Raw genomic sequence first — 25344 nt, 5'->3', positions numbered from 1 at the left:
AAAAAAAAAAAAAGAAACCTTTGTGCATTTGGGCAACCCAAACAGAGAATGCATGTAGCATGGATGACTGTGACTTTGTTTTTGTTTCTGTATTAGGTCTTGCTATACTATCAGCCACTGTTCTGACCAGTGACTATTTCCATGAATTCAGAAATGCTTTAAGACTACTGAATAAGAGATAACATTCAGCCATCACTGTATTCCCCAAACATTTATTGTACACCAATTTTACACCAGATACTGTGATACCTGCTGGATAAAATTGAGATGAATGTTGTCTGGTGCTGTCTTCAAGGTAAAATAATGTACTCCATTAATAGTCCACCTTGTTGAAATTCTAGCACGCAGAAGTGTGCTTTTAAGCCCTGTAAGAATTTTCCCATGTATGTGCAAAATTTGATTCACTCAGATTTTGCCCACCTTTTTGTCACGAACAACTGAATATCATACTGGGTAATTTATAAAGAATAAAGGCTTATTTATCTCACAGTTTTGGAGGGCTAAGATCAAGAGGCCACATTTGGTGAATCTTCATGTTGGTAAAGCTCTGCAGAGTCCTGAGGCAATGTAGGGCATTGTTTAGCAAACGCTTGTGTATGCCCCTCTCCTTATAAACCTATCAGGATTCAGACATTAGAGCCTCGCCTGATTATCTAATCTATTTTGTTTCTTATTGTTCTTATTTTTTTAAATTATTTTTAGGTTTTTACCATATGACACATGTACTTCCTGGAGAGGGACATAGAGAGAGAAAGGGAAAAATCACCCCCAAGGGGAAATGGCCCCAATACAAGCCCCTCTTTTCCATTCTCCCCTCAGGACTCTGGGAACACACTTACACACACCCAGCATGATCCCAAGTCCCTATATCTGAGATTCTAACTGTGATTGATCATGTGGGAGTCCAGTGCCCCAGCAACTATGTCACCTGCTGACCCCATCTAGCCTAACTTTAATCACCCCCCCCACAAAGGCTCCACCACTTAATCCCATAGTCCAATTAAGTTTCCAACCCCTTAATACCATCACAAGCAAATCTTGACACACAACATTTTGGTGAACACATTCAATCCATTGCATACTCTATTCAGAGGCATTCAGAAAACAGAAACTAAAAACAGAATTAAAAAGAAGAGCTTAAGATGATAGTAGAAAGTATTTAAGATTCTCTAATGAAGCAGCATTGCAGTCACATAGAAGAAGTGAAGGTGTATACACGGCTCTCCAGGGATGGCAGAGGCAGGGATTTACATCAGAAGGGCTCACAGCATCGGAGGACCAGCAGTTAGCGTAATGGCTATGTTGCTGGACTCCCACGTAGTCCACCGCAGTTCGAGCCCCGGACCCGGTGGCTTAAACTCACGCCGGGCACGTGTACATGCGTGCCCAAGATCCTGAGAGGAGAATGGAGCAGAAGGGATTGCAGCATGGCCATCCCCCCTGCGGGGGTGATTTCTCGCTTTCTATCTCTCTGTCTCTGTCTGGTGAGCGCACGCGTCCTATACCAAAAATCTCTTAAAAAAAAAAGAAGGGCTCACAGCATGAGCTCTTGCATGAGCATTTTTTATAAATAACCACAGAAATGCCACTAGGTTTGGAGAGGCAATGGGTAACTTCTACAAACTCAAAACTCAGAGATTTATAACATGGGATTTGAAACTAAGACTCAACACTTTCGCATTAAAATGGAGGCAACACCATGCAAATCATAAAAAAATTTAGTTTTGTTGATTTCATACCTTCTTTCTACTGTTTACCCATTGTGTCACTTTGAGTAAACTGTGTTAATTCTATTCAGTTAATTTTTTTCATTTTTCAAAATAGGCTGATATTATCATAAACTCATAATAATACCTTTCTTTCAGTTGTTATAAATATCTTTAAAGACTAGGAGAGGAGTCAGCAGGTAGCATGGTGGTTAAGGCACTAAACTTTCACATGGTCAACTGCTGTTTGAGTCCCAGACCTGGCAGCATGCCCTCTCTCTCTTTCTCTCTCTGATCAAACTGAAAAATAATAATAACAAATTAACAGATCCAGCAGGGATTAGTTGCAATGTTGTTGGACCCTCGTATGGCCAACCCAGTTTGAGTCCCAGACTCAATGATTTGAAAATCATGCTGGGTGTGTGTGCATGTGTGCCCAAGATCCCAGAAGGAGAATAAAGGAGAAGGGACCATAGCATGGCCATCTCCCTGGGGGCGATTTCTTACTTTCTCTGTTTCTGTCTCCCTCTCTCTCTCCAGCAAGAATATATGCCCTATGGCAAAAACCTCTAAAATAATAATAATAATAAATTAAATTAAATCAAACTAAATTAATAAATCTTTTTTTAAAAAATACATTAAAATAAAAAAGGACTAGGTGAGCCCTAAATCTGGTTCTCAATCTACAACACTCAGGCCAATTGAGGTCAATTCTGATTTTTTAAATAAAGATCTGTTAGAACACAGCTACGCCCACTCATTCACATTCATTCATTGACATTATAGCCTCGTTGAATAGCTGCAGCAGCCACCTACAGGACCCAGAGATCCTAAATTTATCATCTAACTTTCTAGAAAAGTTTGACAACTCCTGACTTCCTACTGTAGGATGTTGTCTGGTGCATAGCAAGCATTATGTAAGTTTTTGTTAAAATATATTATAGCAAAATTATTACCCAATGCAGACATTCGCCATTCAGATGTGAAAAATCTAAGAACTAAAATAACCAGATTTGAGGAGATTTGGGTTTGAAGACAAATTCTGCAATTTACCAGCTGTGTGACCTTAAACAAGTTACTTCATTTCTCTGTGGCTCAGCTCCTCATCTACACCGTAAGTAGGGATTGGAAAGTTACCTGTAAGAAAGATTAAGTAGCAATATTTCCAAAATATTTAGAAAGTGTTAATTGTTAATATTTCATGCCTGTTGGCAACAGAACTGATTAGATTTGCAATCGTTTAAACAGTGAAATGAGAATATCCTGAAATTTGTTTAATGGTGAATGCAAATGGAAATGAACAGTGCTGCATCTGCTTTTACTAACGTGATCATTGTCAGCAATACCACTTTTATTAACTAGGTTGATCTAATAATTTGTTTATAACCAAAGCAAATATATTCAATCTTACTACCTTGGGCTCCTCTTTTGGCTAGCTACAGGAATTTAAAGTTGGATATGGGTTTCTGAACTCACCATTCATTAGATGATGCAGAGAAAGAGCCTCTAGAATAGTGCATAGGCTCAATTAGACTCTGTCTATCTATCTCTAAATGTATTAGGAACACAGAGTAATCCATTCACTCTTCATAGAGATTCAGGTTGGGGGACAGGAGGGTCTTCCAAAAATACGTAAATCTCTTACTTATTTAATTGCCAGAAGGCATGTGAACTTGCCACAGAGATAGAGAGAGAGACAGGGAAAAAGCATTTCCTAATGGAGTGTGGTCACACCTCAATACCCTCTCTTCTGTTTCTCCACCCTATTGGGATTTGGGGCATGCAGACGCATGCACCCAGAGTGCTTGTCAATTCCTAGCAGTCCGGGGCCAGGATTTAACCCTCAGCTGGTCATGTGGGATCTGGTTCCCTTAACCATTAGACCATAATCTGACTCAAAAATACACCATATTTTTCAGATGAACCTTTAAAAGAATATGTGTCTGCATATTTGGGGGTACAGAAAAGGGAGTATAAAGGTATTCTAGGCAGATGAGGTGATATGAAGAACGTCAAGTAAACAGGTACATTCCCAAATGCATCCAGAAACTGGAAAGTAATAGAATAAATTAAGAATCTCACATTAGAGAGTAATTTGGAAGCAGGAAGTGAAAGCTTTTTCTGTTGTTATTAGGCTTTTAAATGAAAAAGCGTAAAATTCCTCCATACTTTTATTATCTTCCTCCTTCTCTTCTTCCCACCCTTACTTCTTCTCTTCTATCTTTCATTTCATCTGAGATTGATGTTGGCTTCCAGAAAATAAAAGTATTATCTTAGTTTTTGTTTCATTTTTCCTTGTCCTTGTCCCCATATTCTAGAACAATAACAGGCACTTAGTAAATACTTCATATGTGTTGAATAAAAAAATCATGATATTTACTTCTTATATAAAAATCAGAAGGTGTAGGTAGCGTAGATCACCGCAGTGTAACGGCTGAAGTGTATCCGCTGACATTATATTCCCTGAGTAAGAAACAGACTTCTCCATTCCTTAGCTGTGAACTATTAGGCAAGTTAGTTCATCTTCCTGATTCAATTTCCTTACCAGCAGTAAAGGTATGGATAATACATTCTTTGAGTTGTTGTGAAGATAGCTCTTTTTAAAAATGCCAAATCACAGGTGGTGTGATGGTTAAGATTTTGGGCTCCCACGTGGCTGAAAGTAGTTAGAGTCCCAGACCCGCAGGTTAGAGTCCAGAACCTGGTAGCTTGAAAAATCACACTGGGAGCATGTGCGCCCACGCCCCAAATCCCAAGAGGATAATGGAGGAGAGGGAACTGTGGTGTGGCCATACCCTCAGGAAGTTGTTTCTCACTTTCCCTCTCTCCCTCTCTGTTTCTCTCTACTAAGCACACATGCTCTATGGGGGGAGGGGGAAAAATCCATAGCATTCTAAATAGACAAAAGCCATTTTTATTTCTAGAGGTAACTCTAACAATTTTACCTATCTGTAGGGGATAGGAATTTGAAAATAATGCAGATTTCCATCTAATGCAGAATAGGAACTCTGAGTCTGAGCCTAGAAAAAAATAAAACAGCACATCTCTTAGGTTCTGAGTCATCAAAGATTCTCTGTTGTTGGTAAAGTATTTTTTATAAAGCAATTTATATACTGATATAATAGTTTCCTGTGTTTTGTATGCTCGTTTTCATTGTGAAATTAATTTTCTACATTTAAAATATATGTAACATATAAAAGGTTTAAAATAATACTAAAAGTAACATTCATGAATTAATCAATCAGATAAAAAATAGAAGAAACCTATTACTTGAAGCCTAGAATATGATTCTATATTTCATTCTGTCCCTGTATCTCATCAATAAACATAACTGGTACTCTAAATTCTGTATTCAAAAATACCTTTGTCTTCTTTAGAGTTCAGCCTTACATAAACTTTTGTAACTTGTAAACTCTGTTCCTGAGATTCACCCTTGCTAATGCTTACAGTTATAGTTTACTTATTTTCATTATGTAAGATAATACCAAATCTGTTATTCCATACTAGATGGAAATTTGTGCTATTTGCATGTTTGTTTGTTTGTTTTTAACATTATAGACAAAGTTGACTTGTATGGTTTACTTTAACTTTAATGCCCATGTCTAAGAAAGAATTCCTAGGGCATTTACCTCCAAGGGAAGTTTTTTGTTTATATGTATATATATGTATATGCATTCTTCTGCCTTCCTAGATAATACTGAGTTGTTTTATGAAATGAAGTTATGAGCTCACACACTGTTAAAAGAATTTACTTTGCCATATAGCTTCATCATTAGATATTGTTCAACTTTTCATTTTTGCAATTTATTGGGTGTAAAGTGCTACTTAACTATAAATTTTAATTTGCCCAATGTCTTAATCTGCTTAGGCAGATTTACAAAATGCCATAGACAGGATATCTTAAAACAAACAGATCTTTATTTCTGGCAATTTGGAAGGCTAGGAAGCCTGAGATCAGGGTGTTAGCATGATGAGGACTCCCTTTCTGGCTTGCGGATGACTGACTGCCTTTTTGCTATGCCCTCACACAGCAGAGAGGGAAGCTCTGGTGTTTCCTTTTTAAAAGGACGGTATGACACCATCATACTGGAGACTAGAGCTGTGACACATGCATTCTGGGAGGATTCAAACATTTAGTTCATTACACATGACAATTAGTGAGTTGAAAATTTTTCCATACATTTAAGGGTAATGTTCTTTTTAATCTTTTGCTTAGTTTTATCTTTTACTTATTAATTTCAATTGCTTTTATTCATAGCCTAGTGAAAGTCTTGAATCAGCTACAGGTGCACATAGCTCTTTTTTTTTTTTATTGACTTCATTTTCTTTTTTACTGTTGGTGCTTTTTAATAAGTTCAAGTCCTTAATTTTAATGCAGTAAAAAAAACATACTAACTTTTCCCTTCAAGGTTTACATTATTTATATTTTGCTTAATAAATACTTTCCAAGCCAGCTCCATGGCCTGATGGTTAAAACCACTGGATCCCACGTAGCTGATTGCTCAGTTCTAGTCCTGGACTCAGTGACTTGAGAAATGCACTGAGCACATGTGCTTACATGCTCAAATCCTGAAAAGAGATAGAGATGGAGGAGAAGGAATTGTGACATGACCAATCCCCATGAGGGACTCTCTCTCTCTTTGTTTGTTCTCTCTGGTGAGTACACATGGTTTCTAGCTATACTGTGCGTGTGTGTGTGTGTGTGTGTATGTGTATATATACACACACATATATATATATACATATATATATACACACATATATATAATAAGATAATACCAAATCTATTTATATATATTTCTCAAATATATATTTAATCATATATATATATAATTAAAAATGGATAAATACTTCTTTACCAAAATAACATAAAGACATTCTCTTTTATGCTTTCCAAATAATTTTGATATTTAAACCCTTAACATATCTAAAATTGATTTTTTTTGTGCATGGTATAAAATAGGAATTATTTATTTTTATGTATAATTAATTGTCCCTAAACTATTGATCTAGTAATCCATTCTTTGAGCATTGATCAGTAATGCCATTTTTGTTTATACAATGTTTCTATGAATGGATGGTCACTTTCTGGGCTCTTTAATCCAGATCTACTATCTGCTTGGTTCTCCCTGAGCCGTTACTACCCTGTATTTTCCCTTTATGATGTGTCTTGAGTTGGTGTCAGCACTCACTCCTTATATTTCTTCTCTAAGAATGACACTATTTTTTTCAAATTTGAAGACTCTTACTTATCTCTGCTATATTCTCTGTGAATGGCAAGGCTGAAATAACTCTATGAAGATGATTTGAAATAATACTATTTGGGAATTAAATAGTTCTCCTATAAGCCCATGAGACATTCTAAACGTGTGCTGACTGATATTGTGGATGCTAGCCACATACGTCAATTGAATTTATATTAATTTAAATTAAATGCCAACTAAATATTCAGTTTTTCAGGTGCACTATCTATATTTCAGTCTTCAATAGGCACAAGTGACTCATTGCTACCATAATATATTGGATGGCACAGATATATACCATTTCCATCATTACCAAAGGGAAGGCTCTGTCAGACAGTGCTGGTTTGGACCCTTTTACAACAAAGGAAGTTAGTCTATTTGCTTTTGAAGAAAATATTTAAGCAATAAAGCCAAAACAGTCTTAGAATTGTTGATGAGTTTTCCTATCCTCTATATTACTCAACATTTGGATTTCTTCTTCTTTTTTTTTTTTTTTTTAAGAGGTTTTTGCTATAGGGCGCGTGTGCTCACCAGGAAGACAGAGAGACATAGAGAGATAGAAAGCGAGAAATCACCCCCCAGGGGAGATGGCCACACTGCAATCCCTTCTCCTCCATTGTCCTCTCGGGATCCTGGGCACGCACGCACACGTGCCCGGTGTGAGTTTAAGCCACCGGGTTCGGGACTCAAACCATGATCGGCTAAATGGGAGTCCACGGACATAGCCACTATGCTAACTACTGGTCCCAACATTTAGATATCCTAAAACTTTTGCATGTAACCTCTATATCGCTTAATATAATTACCCTCATTCCAAAAGATGAAGAGGTAAATGAAAAAGGAGTATTGAACAGAAAAATTGTAATAACCTCAAAAAGAGGGTGGTTATTAAAAAAGTCACCTGTGTCATATCCTCACACTTTTTAATTTTTTTAATATTTGAATCCCCTAGGCATCTTCCAGGGTAAATCATCTCTAAATTACACATGCCTGGTGATAAGAAACTTATTATCTTCGTAGTCTCTCAATTCACCTTGATACTGCAGCGAAAGGTGATAGGTCAAACTATATGCATGTAGGTATCAACAACTGGAAAATCAAGGGCTTTGGGAGGTTTGATTAAAGCGTTGTTTGAACCGTCTCTGAAACTGTGAGAGCTGAATCTGAGTGAGAACTGGGGATGTGTCTCCAAACTGAGTCACCATAGCAACAGGGTCTGGAGGTGATTATGTAGAGCAGAAGTGAAGTATTATGTGGGCTGGAGTGGGGAGTCCAGGACTGTATGAAGGTAGATTAGGGAGTCAGAATAGGTGATGTGGGAGGTCTTGTAGCTCAATTATGGATTCTATGAGCCACTGGCTATAAAAAAGCTTACTGGCACCCCTTGAGTGCTTTTGCCAGGGAAGACATTTACACTTAAAAGGATCAAGAAGGGGCATGAGGATATAAAATACTGGGAATTTATCTAATCATCTTAAAGTGTTTTTCCCTAACTCCTCTTTCTGTTCCTGACTCTTCTGATACAAATTTCAAATAGTCTGGCCTGTCTATCATTCACAACAATAGAAAAGTAATGACAAATGATGATTTATGTTTGAACTTTCAAATAAGTATCTAGCCTCTCCCAATACCCAGGACAGTGCCAGCAAATAAGTTACATAGGAGGAAAAAGAGATGTTCCCATTGTTTTAATCCACACTCTGATACTAATTCATAATACATAGTTTAAAGAAGTATGCACGAATGGTTGAAAAGGTATTGGGTTTGCATCATGGATCATACAGCTTGGAGATACCATGCCACTTATTCCTTAAAATAACCTTCAGAGACAAGCATTATAAGGGAACTTAAAAAGTGGGGAAAAAAGAACATAATAAAAGTACAAATTTATTTTGGAGCCAAAAAAAAATTTAAAACCATGCATACATTTTTTCAAAATATAGATTTTCTATTAACTTTTTGAAGTCCCTTATATTATCCTCATTTTATCAGGGAAAAATCCAAAGCTTAGCTAGTAATTAGTGAAGCTACAGTTCAAACATAGATCTGAGTGATTTCATGGTCATATACTTTTTGTTTTAAGTTTGTTTCTTCCGTGAGCAAGAGAGGCTGAGAGACAGGCACTCCCACAGATGTGTTCATTCCATAATTTACCCCCAGCCTGAGCCAGCTCCCGATTACATACACACAATTTCCCAGTGTATTCAGAGAGGTGTCTGGATGCAAACCTGAAACCTTCCCATGTGGGTCAGCATTATAAAGCATTATGCTATTGCTTCACCTGCCTTCATAATTTCCCTCATTACAACATATATAAAAAAAAAAAAAAAGAATCTCCCTGTTACCCAAATTAAAATTAGTACACTACTTCGCATTGGCAAAAATGCTCAGTCTCTAAAAATTGTTCATTCTTGTGCTTGCTTCGGCAGCACATATACTAAAATTGGAACGATACAGAGAACATTAACATGGCCCTGGTGCAAGGATGACATGCAAATTCGTGAAGTGTTCCTTATTTTTTGAAATGCTCACATTGTAAGCTAAATAATGCGAGTGAATATATATACAAATAGAAATAAATTAAATAAAAAAATAGTTCATTCTTACATAGGTTTTGTTTGGATATTAATACTAACACTAACAGCTAGTATTTACTAAGTGGTAACTGTATTTAGGCACTTTGTTTGAATTGCCTCATTTAATTCTCTCAATAACCATGTGAAGTATGTAATATCATTTTCATAACTTCCCAAATAGGGAAAGTCTGGCTCAGTAAATTTCCTAAGTTTCCATTGCTAATAAATGACCCAAGTTTCTCTGACTTCATAGCATTAAGAACCCAGCTGTGACCAATTTATATTTATTTTTAGAGAACAAGACTGTTCAATTTTTTTAAAAAATCCCTTAATCACAACACTGAAAGAATAATCAAGATGATGATGTTATCTCCCCTTTGTTCCTGTAGGTCATATCTGCACTTTCCTACCTGCAGGAAATTTATTTTTACAGAAAAGAGAAACTTCAACATAAAATATTATATTATATTAAAAAAACAAAACACAAGGAAAAATCTAACTCAGTACCTAAGCAACCTTCTCTACAGAAAGATCTGTCCTAATATTTTAACTGAGTAGTTCTACAAAGAATTATCAACTAAAGAGAAAAAAACTTCTTAAGAACAGAGCCATAGTCAGGGACAGAATTGGTATGCAAGTCAGCTATTCAGCTAGTGGCATATAGAAAATATGACTTTCAATCCTTGATTAAACAGGTGCTCTCTTAACCAAGCCCTGCATTTTAATTGTAAATATTCTTGTAATAACAGTATAAACCCATCCCTGATAGCATGCAGTGGTTAGTCACAATGCCACCCACTTCCCAAGGCTAGACTTCATGAGCTACAAATACCAAACAACAATAAAATCAAACAGAACACCCAGCAAATTCAGATGATAGACCATCCTCTATTAAACACACAAAAAAGAACAAATTACATGTGGAAACAAGTTCACTCTGTTCAAACACAGTTGAATAAGAAGTTTTTACAAGGGTGTTTTGTTTTTAATCCAAATAAGTAATAAAGGATGCTGACCAATGATTTGAGGCCAATGTTTAACCCTGTGGCTCCAATGGGGGAAATTCAGGAAATTCCCACCTTAGGCTATGTAGGGACATAAAGAAAGTGGCTAAGACCAGTAATATTCACACATGAGATCACTGCATCAATATAATTTCATTAAGAAAGAAATTGACTTTCTTGGTTAGGAAAAACAAAAACAAAAGGGTCAGGTACAGATGAGACTTGATTAGTGCTCCTAAAAACACTCTAGTGATTTTTTTTTTTTTTTGGTCTGTATTTGAACTCAGAGACAGAGAGTTCTTTTGATTAGGTGAGACTTAAAAAGTTACTGAAGACTTCTGCAACTTTTGGAAGTAAACTGGCTTAGAGACTAATTCTAACACCTAAAGTCAGATGGAAAAAGATAAAATACAAGAACAAAAAAGAATTCTGAAATTATACTTTCATACAATTGTATTCTTTGGCATGCACGGCTACATGCTCTCAATGCATCGTTATTTTTAGACAGAGGGTGATTCCATTTTCCAGATAAATCTATACCATGATTGATTAAAATGAGCTCCTCATACTTGAAGGGTGGTTAGTGGTGAAGGGCTGATGGTCCAGTCTGGGCAACCAGTTTTGATGCTTTGGTCAATTCCCACAATATAGGGAGATCCAGGGATTCACTGTATGATCAATTTAGTGTCTTAGACAGCATGAGAATTGGGGCCATGGGAGAGCCATATACATATCCAGAAATAAAACCAGTGCCAAGGGCTCCATCTCAACCTCTTGGGACATTTTTTTTTTTGCTATGGAATTTTCTCATGTAGCCAGACTTGGTCCTGCAGCTACAAATCAGGAATGTGTTCAGATCGCCATCCATTACTCCTATGATTGATCAGGAAGGTGATGAAATAAACTAACTGTACTGAATCACGTTAGAGCCCAGGGAATGAAAAACAAGTACTTGTTTCTATTTTTTCTTTTACATTCTTGTTCAAACAAGTAAGTACTCTATAAACATTAATTAAGTCTTTCCCATAATCCATTGAGATTATGCTAGGGGTACAATTTTATTTGCTGTGTGTGTTAAACTCAGGGTCCTATGTTATTACATGAGTTGTCTAAGGTAATGAATTTTGTCTTTGGGAGAACCCAGAAGGCAGACTTCTGTATCTGGTGCTAATACCATTAGAAAAGTAAGTTCTATGTTCTAGTTGGCTCTAGCTGGGTTTCTTGAGATGCTCAAAAACAGGTCCAATAACTGTACCTCCACTTATTGAATCTTTGACAATGAGCAGTGTATATAATCTTTCTAAATTAGAAAATTGAAGTCTATTCACAGTGGCACAGGTTATAGGGTGGCACTGTGTAATACTATACCACAGATTTTCATTTTGGTGAACTTCTGTTCTCATTTTCCCATAGAAACAAGAACTAGAAGAAATGTAAGTAATCATAATATTCTTGTTGTGCTTAATACCCAATGCAAATTCATAAAAGACTCAGTACTATATGGGAGTCCCTGGTTTGGATCCTGGGTCAAACTGCCTTCATGCCTATAAGTGCCAATGATCCTGGCTGGTTGGGATTCTGAAGGAGGACTTGCAGTGTGGTTAGTCCCTATAAAGTGCATTCCCCTCTACACACACACACACACACACACACACACACACACATTTCCATAAAATAAAATTTTAAAATTAACTGAAAGGTACTATTATTTTTTCCACTTTCTAGTTAAGAGAACATAGATTTGATGCTAAATACAGTGTCTACCAGTAGAAATCATTAAGTTCTTACTAAATTGATGCTATCATTAGCCATTACTATAGAAGTTTAAGAAAAGAGTCTTAAATCAGGTTATAGTAGGTCCTACCACCTATTATGTTTATTAACTTACCAATCTGTAGCTATAGCCTTTAATAAGTCTTTTGTGCATTCTGGTCAAATCCTCTTCACATACTTCTCAAGGAAAAAGTATCACCATTTTACTGATATGAAAAGCTGAGAGTAAAGTGCAAGGATGGACATCTATTGGATAATTTTAAATAGAGTTAGAATCAGATCTCTCACCTCTGTGACTTAAATATCTTCACTAAAAATACTCAGATATAAGTCATATGTGCATACCTTAAACCAACCTGGCAAGATTGGGAATCCAATTTTCTCCAAACTGCTGGAATTAGTGTCTCTAAGTCATTTGGGATAAGCAGGGGCAGAAGAGAAGGAAACTCACACATATTAAGGCACTACCATCTGCCGTGCGGCATGTGAGGCACTTGTGTGTGCTCTGTCTGTACTACAGATTTTCCCTTCTGTAAACTTCTACTCTCATTTCCCCATAGAAACCAAAGCTAGCAGAAATGTAAGTGATCATAACCTTTCTAGTTGCTCTTAACACCTAATGCAAATGCATGAAAGACTCAACTGAGGCGAGCAATAACATGACTTTACATTCTGGAGCACTGGGGAAGTTTACCAAATGCTTGCACATATTTCATCTTACATGGCACTTAAAACAACATTTGGAGCAGATAGAGGCTATAGCATCATTTATTTTGCAGGTGAGAAAGACAGTTTCTCAGAGAATAAGAGTTTTGTCCAAGCCCAGTCATGGTAGCATACACTGAAAAGACTACTCTGCAGGTTCAATTCCTGCTCCAACATAAAGGCTAGGTGTAGTGGGGTGCACTTATTATCCCAGTGACTCAGGAGGCTGAGGCAGAAGGATCAAAAGTGTAAGGCTGTCCCAGGCAACTATGTCTAAAAAGGAGTTGGGTGTGTTTGCACACACCAGTTGTCTCAGCTACTTGGAAGGTTGATACAGGGACACTCTGTCTTACAAAAATTAAAATACATTAAAAAAAGAAAAAGAAGAAGAAAAAAATTTATCCAAAGCAACACAAATTATGGAAAAAGGTGGTACTTAAGCCCAATCATCTACTTAAATCAGAAAACTAGGGAGTTACCCAAGAACTTGTTCTGTCTCTCTGACTTTCTCCTTTACCTCTCTCCCCAATCCTTTCCCATCAAGAAATCTCAAAGGGATACTCATTCTCTTTTCTAATGAAATGGGGAAAAGAAAATACCACCACTCTTCAGCACATTCAGAGGGAGGTTTAAAAGAAGGTGGTAACTGGTATAACCAGATTCTTAAATCTGGCCACTACAAAACGTAGCTACTACTTTAGACAATCAAGACACCCTTAAGAGACAGTGAGATGCCTAAATGCTTTGTTTGCTTGCTTGTATAGCTTATTAGCCAGGCCATGTGATGAATATATCTCTGAGGCTGCCTGCTTTCAGTAAATCATATGCTTGGGAACCAGCAGTTAGTGTAATGGCTATGTCACTGGACTCCCACGTAGTCGACCACGGTTCACGTCACAGACCCGGTGGCTTAAAACTCACGCCGGGCACGTTTGCGTGCGTGCCCAAGATCCCGAGAGGAGAATGGAGGAGAAGGGACTGCAGCGTGACCATCCCCCCTGGAGGGTGATTTCTCGCTGTCTCTATGTCTCTCTCTCTCTTGTCTGTCTGGCGAGTGCACACACCCTATAGTGAAAACCTCTCAAAAAAAAAAAAAAAGTAAAATATATGCTAAGTCCCTGTGTGTGTGTGTGTTATCTTTGCAAGAAATACAAAAAAAAAAAAAAAGGTGATATATCCTGATTTAGGCTCTGCAACAAGGTAAAGAAGAAAATATTTTTAATATGTGGTCAGAGAATAAAAATATAGCAAAAGCAAATAATTAAAGCCCTGGGATTCATTTATTTAACAATGTTTACTGAATGCCTACCTAGGAAGTACCATAAATATAACAGTGAACCAGAAAATGAATCCCTTGCCTTCAGTGAGTTTACCTTCTGATAACAGCATCACATGGGCACTTGTCAGAGATGCAAATTCTCCTGCCCTACCTCAGAGGTACTAAATCACAAACTCTTGAGAGCGAGCCTGCACTAGGGCTTTAATAAACCCTCTTTCATTCTGATGCTTTCTGAACTTCCAGAACCATCTTAAGAGGTTACGTTTCTCTATCCCCTGCGAAGAGTTTTGCCCTTCACATTAGAACCACCCATTGGAAAAAAGCAGCAAAATATCCCCACTCCTGCTCATATTTCCTTGTGCAATGTTCTAATTGTGTCCCACTGTACTTACTTTCAGCAAACAGATCTGTCTGAAGGTTAACTCTAAGTCCCAGGGAGATTAAGAAAAATGAACCGAGTTTCCAAAAAGGTGATTACTTGTGTGAAATCATGCTAGCTCTCTTGTTCCTAGCCAAGGTACTCACGGGTACAGTTTTATTAAAGAGGGAATAGGCCTGGTATACATACGAAGAAACAACCTGCTCTGTAAGATACAGAAAGCATTCCTTGTGATAAGAGGATTTTGTGTGAGATAGTGTCCTAGGATTGAAACTACCTACATCTCTAATAAAGAAGGAAGAAGAAACAAAACAAGAAAATCAAAAAAAATTATTTAGAGGCTATTGAAAGTGATTCCTCTTTTCCACAAAAGTTCATCTAATTCTCAGATTTTAAGGACTCAGAAACTAAGAATAGACATGTTTGGTATTACTTTCACCTTTATTTATTTCATTCTTTACTCTTATGAACTGAAACAGAATAGCTTACATTATGCTGACCAAATGCCTACAACCATACGTAGTAATGTTGTTTTTTAATTATTTTTCCCATTAGTGCTCAGGCAAAATTAAAAAGAAAGATGGAGGGAAAATCATTTTTCACTTCACATACTTTCATCTCACCTGCTTAACTCAGTAGATACTATCCATCCACTCTTGGTTTTCTCATTCGGTTACCCTCGAACAAGAATTTATGAAATCTTCAGACAACTCATACTGATCCTAATCCTATCTGAAAGTTTCCTGTGTTTTTAAATCATGCTGAAAAGACAGTCCAGCTAGGCAGCTTTAAAGACATATGTCTCCTTCGCCTCGAGACAAAGAAAAATAAACCTAATCCATCCTTGCAGATAAATTCATCAAAACCCAAGGCCAGTGGAAATGTTTACTAGTGCTTTTTCTTTTTCTTAGCTTAGAATATCTGAGCTAGAAGGGACCTGACAGATCATCCAACCCAATCCCCAGAAGCAGAGATAAAAATAACAGCATCAAGACTGACGTTGAACCCTGGATGGGAAAATCATGCTTTCTAATTGGGCAACATAGTCCTATCGTTGCCACTGCAGAAAATGGCAAACACTGTACATGGGGGGTAAATTCTGCTGTTGACAGAGAATGAATGCTTACAGATTCTTCTCAGCCTCTAGCAGGTGAAGCAAAAGCACACTCTGACATTTTACCTTCTTAAAAGAGCATTAGTACGTTCCTTGGAGACATAATGCAGCACACTTAGGAATGCTCATATATAAGAGATTTTACCTGGGAACATACGAATTCATATAACAATAGTTCCTAAAACAGAAGCGGCTTTCAATCTAAACTCTGAAGTTTTCTCAAAAACACAAACCTAAATCAGACAGTCATCAAGAAGTAGTTTTAGTTTTACCTAAAACTATGGCTTGGTGGTAATTTAATTGATGAAATAATTTTCAAAAGACAAAACAAATTATATCAGAGCAAGGAGGATAGTTTATCATATCCCTGATAAGGTCTACTATTTAAGCAATCTTGAAGCATTAGGTTAGGCAGTTGAACAGTTTTCTACCTTTCATATGTGGTTATTACTCTTTGAACAAATATTTCATGACCAGAATTGTTATTGTTTTTAAATAATCCCTCTCTGGTTATCTAGATCTTCTTTACAAAGTCCATCATTCTAATGTGAAATCTAAGTTACCCCAAACTAGAATCTCCTAGAGTCTGCTTCGATGATGTATCAGGAATTCTCATGTGATTTCACAATCTTATCTTTTGGTAAATTCTCTAAAGTAAAAGCAGATGGCATGATGGTAATGTTGCAGGATTCCCACATAGTCAACAAGTCCCAGACCTGGCAGCTTAAAACTCATGCCATGTGAGTTTTTTCTGTGTGTTTTGCAAGCCCAAAATCCCCAGAAGAGAATGGAGGAGAAGGGACTGCAGCATAGAGTATGATATATATGTCTTTGGGTCCCTCCCTGCATCATGTCTTTCATGGCATCAAAATAATTAGCCAGGCATCCCTATTATTTATCTAGGCATTTAAAGTCTGTGCACTGACTAATAAAATCTTATATTTCTCTTGATCCTACTATATTTTTCTTCCTGCAGAAAACAGTTGTCAAATGATCATGAGCTTCTTTAGAGTAGAATGCCAGTAAGTAAATATGGAAGAAATAATAAAGATTTTAAAAGTCATCAACCAAACAATGATCAAACTATTACAAAAGAGTTTCATGAGAAATAAAATTTTCATTTTTTTTAACAGAGATTTTTGCTAAAGGGAGTGTGCACTTGCTGGAGAGACATGGAGAGATAGAGAAACAGAAAGCAAGAAATCACTCCCCAGGAGGGATTGGCCATGCTGCAGTTCCTACTCTTTTATTCTCTTCTCTGGATTTTGGGCATACGTGCACATGCACCCAGCATGAGTTTCAAGCCATCAAGTCCAGGACTCAAACCACAGTCAACTACGTAAGAGTCCAGCAATGTAACCACTACGCCATCTGCTGAATTTTCATACTCATTTCACAAATTACTTACAAATTAACTAAAAGAAAAATTTGACAGATACCATCTTCACTAAATAAGTAAAGTTAGCATTATCAACATTTGAACAAACACACAAATGTCTTGTGATATGAAACACTAAGTAGAATACTATCATTTCTGGGACCAGCAGGTGGTGTGGTGATTAAGGTGTTGGACACTCGCTCATGGCCGATCATGGTCCAAGTACCGCGCCTGGTGGGGCTTGCTTTCTCACTTTCTCTCTCTCTCTCTCTCTGGTCAAATGAAAATAAATGAATAAATATATAAAATTAAATAAATAATTATTTAAAGAAGAATGAATACTATCAGTTCTATGGGATTTTCTGCCAAAAATGCAAAACACATATGTACTCACAAGGAATATCAGACACAAAAATTGAAGAACATTCTATAAAATGACTGGCCTATAAACTTCAAAATATAAATTTCAAGATAGACTGAGAGAATTACTCCATTCAAAGGAAACTAGTAAGACATGACAACTAAATGCATTATGCTATCTTGACCTGTACCAAGAAATACAAATATCTATAAACAGAAATCTGGAGACAACTTGACAAGATTTTATTTGGATTATGGATAAGATAAAAGTATTGTGCCAATGTTACAATTTCTGATTGCAATAATTACTCTGTGGTTAGAAAATATATTGAAGTATTTTGTGATAATGGACAAGATATCCCAAACTTGATCTCAAATGGTTTAGAAGAAAGTTATACATAAGAAGACAGATAGTGAATAATAAAATAAATGAATAAACATTAACCATCTGATCAATATGGGGAGATCCTTGCATTATTATTGCAACTTTTCTATAAATTAAAAATTATAACCCATTAAGTCCAGTTTTCTATAATAATAGTAATAATAAAACTTACTTACCAAATTTCTACCATTGTCATTTTCCTCATTTGACTAGTAAGTAAATAGATTCAAATAAATCAGGTTGTTTACATAACTGTACATGGCTAGTGGTAGAAGATCAGAAACTTAACCCAGGATTGTTTGAATCTAAGTCTTCCCAACCTACCATGCTGACTCCGGTCAGACTTCCTTGTTCCTATAAACACACACACACACGCACACAGACATGCACACACAAAAGCTAATGTGGACTTCAACGGAGTCCTTTCTTGCTTCTTCCTCTTAGATATGCCTGTGTTCTCACCACCTTAAATGAATCGGGCTCATGATTTGTTTGGCACTACTGAGAATGCTGAGATACACTCAACCTTAGCTCATGGTTAGAGGACCTCTAGGGTGGGTCACAGCATTGCTCTCCAAAAAGAAGCTACTTATCAGCTGAAAAAAACATTCAAATCTGTCTCCTCTAGTTTCCTGCTTTATTTTAGGAATGAAACTAAGTTATTGGTTCCAAAGATCATTTTCTCTAAAACTAGATCTTTTAATCTGACTCATCGAGCCAAAAGATTTAATAAAATCAATAAGGAGGAGAAAAAAATTCCATTCTAAGAAATCAGAAGTATATGAAGGTTGAATCTAAGACACTGGGGCATGACAAAGCAGATAAGTTCAGTTAAGTACAAGAGTCTCATTAGCAAACACAATCTTACATAGCCTTAGAAAGAGGGAAATCATGATGATCAGTGGTGCCTCTACATTCTCTGATGATAGACAAGACTCAGAAGAGTAAGGATAATACAAAGAGTCGCTGTTACTTACTGCGTAACTATTACATGACAGACACTGCTCATTAAATACTCATTAATGCCAATATGTAAGTTAACTAAATATTATATAAATTTAAAATATCAGCTACGAGAGGCCAAGTTAATTTTCCTCTTAAACAAAGCACAATTTTGCCACTAATTTTGCTAGGGTATCACCGCTTTTTAAACAAGAAGACTGAGGTCTGGAGGCAGCAACACTTAAGAGTGAAAGGGTCACGAACATCATGGAGCTTATCTGCTACTTCTACACAGAGAGCAAGAGAACGAAATGAGGCTTCAGAGCCAGACAGATGAATGTCAGCGACTGGCACCCAAGGCTCTGTCCTCACTATGTTGGAAAATTTACCTAACCTTTTGGAGTCTATCAGTTTCTCCTTATGCAATTGAGATAATAATACCTAACTTTCAGGTTTTTATTATGAGAATTAAATGATATAATTGGTGAAAAGTGCCAGGTAGTGATTATGATTTTAAAGGTCCCGGAATAAAGTCATATGCATACATATAGTTTTCCATGTGTCTCTTAAGTTCATATTGTGCTTATTGAGGCATGTAAGGACATGAGTTTAAATGTTCCTTCAGAAAAAAAATAAAGTCATAATGAATTCCCTTCTTATCTTAGAAACACATGGCTTAAGATAGCACATGCTATATCTTTTCTGAATAGACTGGTTTTCAAAATGTTGTGAGAGAAAGCCAGGAGAAAAGAGAGGTGGTTTCCTGTTAGCACCTATTAGTGGTAGGTGGTTTCGTAGGCTCTAACAAAAGTGTTACACATCGTATCTCAACTAATAAACATGTACTGTGTACCCACAGTCTGCCAAAAACTGAATAGAAAGAAGCTGCAAAAACATCATGGCATACAGAAAAGGACAAGCTTTTGGCTGAATTTTTAGTTGAACCCCTTCCTCACTACTCTGAGCTCAGTTTCTTCAAATGGTTGCTGAGAAAAGTTAACACATCATTTTCTCATGTTATATCCATAGACACAAATTCAGCAATATTTGTAGTACAACCAGTAATAGTGACTACAGCAATATTGATACTAGCGTTGACCACAGTTTTACATTAGTGAAGAGTATTTTTTTTAATTATTTCATTTAGCTTTTTAAATTTATTTATTTAATTATTTTAATTTTATCAGAGAGGAACAGAGAGAGAGAAAGAGAAGAAAAGTGAGAAAACAAGTCACCAGGTCTGGGACCTGAACCGCGGTTGGCCACATGGGAATCCAGAGCCCTTAACCTCCACACCACCTGCTGGCCCCAGTAAGTATTACTTTATCAAAAAAGAAGCTACTTATCAGCTGAAAAAAACATTCAAATCTGTCTCCTCTAGTTTCCTGCTTTATTTTAGGAATGAAACTAAGTTATTGGTTCCAAAGATCATTTTCTCTAAAACTAGATCTTTTAATCTGACTCATCGAGCCAAAAGATTTAATAAAATCAATAAGGAGGAGAAAAAAATTCCATTCTAAGAAATCAGAAGTATATGAAGGTTGAATCTAAGACACTGGGGCATGACAAAGCAGATAAGTTCAGTTAAGTACAAGAGTCTCATTAGCAAACACAATCTTACATAGCCTTAGAAAGAGGGAAATCATGATGATCAGTGGTGCCTCTACATTCTCTGATGATAGACAAGACTCAGAAGAGTAAGGATAATACAAAGAGTCGCTGTTACTTACTGCGTAACTATTACATGACAGACACTGCTCATTAAATACTCATTAATGCCAATATGTAAGTTAACTAAATATTATATAAATTTAAAATATCAGCTACGAGAGGCCAAGTTAATTTTCCTCTTAAACAAAGCACAATTTTGCCACTAATTTTGCTAGGGTATCACCGCTTTTTAAACAAGAAGACTGAGGTCTGGAGGCAGCAACACTTAAGAGTGAAAGGGTCACGAACATCATGGAGCTTATCTGCTACTTCTACACAGAGAGCAAGAGAACGAAATGAGGCTTCAGAGCCAGACAGATGAATGTCAGCGACTGGCACCCAAGGCTCTGTCCTCACTATGTTGGAAAATTTACCTAACCTTTTGGAGTCTATCAGTTTCTCCTTATGCAATTGAGATAATAATACCTAACTTTCAGGTTTTTATTATGAGAATTAAATGATATAATTGGTGAAAAGTGCCAGGTAGTGATTATGATTTTAAAGGTCCCGGAATAAAGTCATATGCATACATATAGTTTTCCATGTGTCTCTTAAGTTCATATTGTGCTTATTGAGGCACGTAAGGACATGAGTTTAAATGTTCCTTCAGAAAAAAAATAAAGTCATAATGAATTCCCTTCTTATCTTAGAAACACATGGCTTAAGATAGCACATGCTATATCTTTTCTGAATAGACTGGTTTTCAAAATGTTGTGAGAGAAAGCCAGGAGAAAAGAGAGCATGTATTTACTTAGCACCTATTAGTGGTAGGTGGTTTCGTAGGCTCTAACAAAAGTGTTACACATCGTATCTCAACTAATAAACATGTACTGTGTACCCACAGTCTGCCAAAAACTGAATAGAAAGAAGCTGCAAAAACATCATGGCATACAGAAAAGGACAAGCTTTTGGCTGAATTTTTAGTTGAACCCCTTCCTCACTACTCTGAGCTCAGTTTCTTCAAATGGTTGCTGAGAAAAGTTAACACATCATTTTCTCATGTTATATCCATAGACACAAATTCAGCAATATTTGTAGTACAACCAGTAATAGTGACTACAGCAATATTGATACTAGCGTTGACCACAGTTTTACATTAGTGAAGAGTATTTTTTTTAATTATTTCATTTAGCTTTTTAAATTTATTTATTTAATTATTTTAATTTTATCAGAGAGGAACAGAGAGAGAGAAAGAGAAGAAAAGTGAGAAAACAAGTCACCAGGTCTGGGACCTGAACCGCGGTTGGCCACATGGGAATCCAGAGCCCTTAACCTCCACACCACCTGCTGGCCCCAGTAAGTATTACTTTATCATTATAGTTAACAATTACATGGCACCATTGTGCATTATTCTTTTATAAAAAATAATTATTTATTGGGACTAGCAGTTAGCATGATGGCTATGTCGCTGGACTCCCACGTAGTTGACCACGGTTCGAGTCCCAGACCCAGTGGCTTAAACTCACGCGAGGTATGTGTGCCTGCGTGCCCAAGGTCCTGAGAGGAGAACGGAGGAGAAGGGATTGTGGCGTGGCCATCCCCCTGGGGGGCGATTTCTTGCTTTCTATCTCTCTGTCTCTCTCTGTCTTTCTGACGAGCGCATGCACTCTATAGCAAAAACCTCTTTAAAAATAATAATTATTATTAGTAGTATTTATTTAATTCCATTTGTTATTATTATTATTATTTAATTTGACCAGAGAGAGACAGAGAGAGGGAGAAAGGGAAAGGGAGAAAGAAAGCCACTAGGTCCAGGACTTGAATTATAGACAGCCACATGGGAATTCAGTGCCTTTAACCACCATGCCACCTACCAGCGCCCCCATTGTGTGTTATTCTGAGCACTGTCTCTCTTCTGTCAATTCATTTCACGTCAACAACCCTAAAAAGTTAAGTGACTTTCCAAGGTCACATAATGATGACTTCTATTCCCTAAGGCTTGGAAAGGAGTTTGGACTCCTCTACACTGGTAACAAAGAAACACAAATTTTACATGTAGGGGAACGACCTGCCCAGTTTCAAAATTCACAAGGATGCTTTTTATGCAATAAAGTTAGACTGGAACAGCAGATCTGACCACCACCATGGAAAAGATTGACTAGATAATTTGTCACTCCAAAACCTATATTTAAAAGGTACACTTAGAGTTAATCAAATTGCAAATCATCCTAGATGGAATTTTCATTTCATTTCATTTACTTGGGATGTCTGGAGTAAGATGGAAAGATGGCTATTAGTAGTCCTGAGGATAATTTAAGCCTTGAAATCAGCTTATCCAAGGAGACATGAGACCTGCCCTTCAGTACCATACTCTGTGTGTGCACGCCTGTGTGGTGAGGGGGTATCAGCCGTCTGTACATATTTCTTTTCAGAAAGCTACCCCATGGAGACAAATAGCCTGAGGTAAATACACAGACTATACATTCTGCTTTTGACTGGAGGCTTAACTTGTCAGAGATAATGATTTCCATAGTGATCTTCTCCCTTCCTGCCTAGGAAGTTGCACTAGCTTCAAGCTATATGCTCTGTTAAAGAGTCACAGGGAGAGAAATCCTTCCTATTTCAAACTGGTTTTGATTGCTAATTCTTTTTCAGGGCTGACATGAGATCTGGATAATGTTGGTAAACTGGTAGTACTGCTATAGTTGCTAAGAGGACAAGTAGAAAATATTTTTAAAAATAGGTAAAGTAGTTTAGAGAGTGACTAGCCCACTGTTAAATTGTTCTACTTCCTTTCTTCAAGTGAATATTATGTCATTCAGAATTCTTTCATGAATCTTAACTATCTCTGCAAAGGCCCTGGTGCATAGTATACCCACAATATGTACTGTTGAATAAATACGTTCATCTACAGCTATCCAGTAATTTGTCAGCACTTCAGAATAACAAGTTAATCAATTATATTGATTTTGGGGAAAAAAAGTAAGTAAATCTGTGAAATGCCATATTACTTTCTAAACTCTTGTGTGTGTGATAAGATGGTATAATGTGAATATATCACCCAGGAAACTTCAACTTTTTCGGAGAGATTATATATCAAAAAATTTAAGCACCAAATTGATGGCAAATACATTTATGTTAAGATCTGATTCAGCAGCTTTCAGCTATCTGACCTTAGGCAAAATATAGAACCTCATTAAGTCAGTTTATATCTCAAAATTGAAAATATTACACTGTGTACCTCATATAAATTTTGTGACCATTAAATGAGATATGCCTCAAGAGTTCAACCTCGTGCAAGCATAAAAGTGCTCAAAATGTTAGGCATTAGCACTACTGATAACAGTAATCACATTTTCTATTTTCATTAGGAAAAGACTATGCTGAAAGTGGATACAGTGCAGTTTAGAGGTGAACTTCTTGTAAAACATTTACCTTCATAAAAACACAAGTCAATAAAAGTCTTAGGTGAATTTATAAACACTATAAATTATCATAGGTTATTAACTCAGCTGTAATTATACCTAAAAATAAATTTCTCAAAAATGTTTAAAGTAATAATTACCCATCAGTAGTAAAGTTCAGAATTGTTTGAGTAGGCATTGGGTTTTGGTGGTAAGCATGCATGTGTATGGTGGGTGTGTAACGTGCTTAAATCATCATGAATCTAAGATTCCTTCCTTTTTCTATTTATAAAAGGTGCCGTTGAATGTTAGCAATTATTTCAACAAATTTCAGAGACTTCATAGCATAGATTTTTTTAACTATTCAAGAGTTTGAAGATAAAACCTTTCTAAAATTTTGCACAAAAGAAATAGTAATTGAATAGTACTAAGCTATTGCAATGTAATAGCTTTTATCAAGTATGTTTTAATAATGTTCTTTTTATGTAACCTTTTCACAAGGTGTTATGGATTTAATATTTCATTATAATTCACTTTATGATGATGATGGCTATTCTATACTTATATGTAAAAATACTTTGTAAAGTCTAAATGCATTTCCTTTTTCAGGGAATCAGGTTTACTTTTACATGACTTAAAAGAAAAGTGACCCTTGTGACCTGAATTAGTCTAAGAGTGCTCTGTATGCTGAATATTGCAATGAACATGGCAGAATGCAACATCACTATGTCCCATACTACTATCGAATTAGATGGGTCACTGGATGGTGGCAGTTGAAAGTTGGTAAACATCTTTAATACCTTCCATCTTGATCTACAAAATAATTGTATTATTTGCATCATGACATTTTGAAGTATTAGAAATTTTCACCTGGGGGCTGGCAAGTGGAGTGGTGGTTAAGGCACTGGATTCCCACATGGCTAACCACAGTCTGAGTTCTGACCCTGATGGTTTGTTTTCTTGCTTTCCCTTTCTCTCTCTGTCTCTCTCTGGTGAAATTAAAAATAATAATAATGATAATAAATAAAGTTAAATAAATTTTAAAAAGAAATGTTCACCTGTCTATATGAAATGTAGGTATTCATTATTTTATTCTGAAATATCTACTTATCCCTAAGGATTGAAGAGTAAGTGACAATTAAACATATACTTTCATCTATTCATTCAGAAGACAAAGCACTACTTCTTCTACTTGATGAGATTTATTCCCTCAGAAAGCTCAATATTATTTGAGTTTCGATGACTCAGAATTATGGAGAAGTAGAATGCTAGATTTCAAAGGGCACCAGGGAGTAATAAAGCCACCCATGTCATTTTACAGATGAGTAACAAGTGGCCATAGAGTGATGGGACTTTAAAAATGTCTAGGTAATGACAATTAGGCAAAGCTTTAATGACAGAAACAAAAGTCCAAGGCATGGATTGAATGGTAACAGAACAGTGGCA

General features: G+C 36.5%; 1 protein-coding gene and 1 non-coding gene across 3 annotated transcripts in view; one reads left to right on the top strand and one right to left on the bottom strand.

The window, feature by feature from the left end:
- CDH8 (cadherin 8) overlaps positions 1 to 25344 on the bottom strand; it is a 447802-nt gene that overhangs the window by 387744 nt on the left and 34714 nt on the right. The window lies entirely within an intron of this gene.
- Positions 9363 to 9469, top strand: LOC114006968 (U6 spliceosomal RNA). The gene has a single exon (XR_003548619.1). It is a non-coding gene; the product is annotated as a U6 spliceosomal RNA (small nuclear RNA).

The sequence above is a fragment of the Tupaia chinensis genome, unplaced genomic scaffold (assembly GCF_000334495.1).
Source record: "Tupaia chinensis unplaced genomic scaffold, TupChi_1.0 Scaffold000105_1, whole genome shotgun sequence".
Taxonomy (NCBI): Eukaryota; Metazoa; Chordata; class Mammalia; order Scandentia; family Tupaiidae; genus Tupaia; species Tupaia belangeri.
The sequence above is the reverse complement of the archived record's forward strand: the minus strand, read 5'-3'. Positions and strand labels throughout refer to the sequence as shown.